At 40.9% G+C, this 2563-nt stretch overlaps 1 pseudogene; it reads right to left on the bottom strand.

The window, feature by feature from the left end:
* Nucleotides 1-214: 214 nt before the first annotated feature.
* On the bottom strand, nt 215-331 carry LOC132041230 (5S ribosomal RNA; annotated as a pseudogene).
* Nucleotides 332-2563: the final 2232 nt, after the last annotated feature.

Consider the following 2563-nt stretch of genomic DNA (forward strand, 5'->3'; position numbering starts at 1 on the left):
ATATATATATATATATAATGCCTCGACCTTACAAAGTATTTCCAAATACTATTTGAACTCATCCTAATTCTAGAGCTGTGATGCACCTTCTTTCTCTTTGCCGGTCTAGTCCGCCTCATCCTTCGCGATCTTTTGGGGTTTCCAACCACTCCGCATACTCCAATTTCTCTTAGGCTACTCTAGCTTCTCATTTGTCTCTTATGTCTGAATTTGTAGGACTCTTAATATACTTCCCAGGGGGTCACCCATCCTAGTATTACTCTCACCCCAGCACGCTTAACCTTGGAGTGCTAATGGGATCCGGTGCGTTAGTGCTGGTACGATCACATCCACCCTACTGCGTGACCTTTATCGCATGACCTAGAACAAGTTGAAGTTCTAACGGGTCCCAATAAATTCTCGTAATGCATCTCCCTCCGGATTAAAAAGGATCTCTTACTCTTCCGACTAAGCAAATGCTATTTTGGCCTTTAAAATCCTCAATAATCACCTTCAATCTGCATGTATGACTACTTTTCATCCTAACTTTCAAGATTCCCAATGGTGGCGAAAACACCTTAATCGCAGTTACTTATAAATACTTTGGTTATTGGTCCCTTAAGGATTTTCGCTCGTCGCTATTAAGTAATAATCTACAGTAAATGCACACACATAGGAAATTTCCATAAAAGACTCATATACCTGTAGCCGATCGGTCCTTAGCCTGATCTGGTGGGCTATAGAGTGAAGTGTGCTCTTCATCCTTGTCTTCCCACCGTCTACTAGTCTGGCCTAACATAATGCTAAAACGTAGGGAAAATCTAGATGTGCCAAACTCTGTACTTCCTCAATTACATCTTCATCCACATGAGTCTTGTGAATCCTTAAATGGGTCTTTGTCATATGATTTCTCAGTCGGGTCTCCTCCTATTGGAGCCACATCCTCCGATGGGTCCGTCTTAATAGAATAGCTGATGCTTTTTCTGATACCTCTTGACATCCTCGATCTTGAGTTGATGGGCGATACGGGTCTCATGTCCTCCTTTGGAGCCTCACTTACGCTCCCATTAACTGAACTTGTCCTCTTCTCCAATACAATCCTGCAATTTAACAAAAATCGTACCAAGAACGAGCTTTCCTATCATTAGCTCTACTGCACGATCTATGATCAGAAAGAAAGATGACATCCTAAATGTCCTGTAGCTTCCCATTTATAGATGTGGTGCACAACACACGGATAAACAAGACTCTACTAGACACGGTCTGATGACACTCTGAGGATGAACTGCTCTGATACCACTTTTGTCATGACCCAAACCGAAGGGCCATGACAAGTGCCCGAGCTGGACACTCGCATACGAACCTGCTAGATATAATCAGACTGAAACTAAGGACAATATGGAAATTTGTAAAAGCATGTTGTAGACTCGTAGTGTCATATATCAGAGTGAACCTGTCTCCTGAGGAGTCACAGCTAACCAAACATAACAAAATATGCAAGCCGAGAAGGCTGCCACTATATACAGGGATATCCAAAACGAACTGCGTCGATATAGCTGTCCAAACATATATACAACCCACACATGTCTACAGACCTCTAAGAGTATAACGGTGATATATGACGGGTCAGGGCCCCGCCGTACCCCTGAATATGCATAAGTCTATGTCAAAAGGATCTGTACCAAAATGACTCAAGCTCCGGAACAATGGAGCTCTCCAAGCAGCTGAGCAGAAGTCCTAGGCTGGAGGATCACCAAACTGAGTGTCTGTACCTGCGGGTATGAAACGCAGCTCCCGAAGAAAGGTGGTCAGTACGAAAAATGTACTGAATATGTAAAGCATGAAGCATAATGGTGAAGATCATGACTGAGTGAAAAGATGACATGAGATAAGTATGATAATCAAGGGATACCAATGCATCTGTACCTTATGTGGTGAGTCATGCATATATATACTCTTTATACCGTACCCGGCCCATTATGGGACTCGGTTATATAAATATATACCGTACCCGGCCCTTTAGTAAGGGACTCGGTTATATAAATATATACCGTACCCGGCCCTTTAGTAAGGGACTCGGTTATATAAATATATACCGTACCCGGCCCTTTAGTAAGGGACTCGGTTATGTAAATATATATAAATATATATCGTACCCGGCCCTTTAGTAAGGGACTCGGTTATATAAATATATACCGTACCGGCCCTTTAGTAAGGGACTCGGTTTTGTAAATATATACATATAAATACATTATAACCTAAGTAGCATGCATGAGAGCCCAAAGAACGCTATGACTCTATCGGAGTGACGTAAGATCGGTAACCTCCGATTATATTATGCAATAATCATCATCGCTCTATCTCACCTTGAAGGAACAATTATTACAAGGCGAGATCAACAATAATGAATAAAATCGAGAAAATCATGAAATAACTCAACATTCTCGTAATAACATTGAAATCATAAACTTGGAACCTTTAAACATAAAATCATCATCATCATTATAATCATCATAGAATCATTCTCATCTTTAATATCATGAGAAGCTTTAAGAATCATGAACTTCTAGTTTTTGAAAACAAG

This window comes from Lycium ferocissimum, chromosome 12 (genome assembly GCF_029784015.1).
Source record: "Lycium ferocissimum isolate CSIRO_LF1 chromosome 12, AGI_CSIRO_Lferr_CH_V1, whole genome shotgun sequence".
In the NCBI taxonomy this organism is placed as follows: Eukaryota; Viridiplantae; Streptophyta; class Magnoliopsida; order Solanales; family Solanaceae; genus Lycium; species Lycium ferocissimum.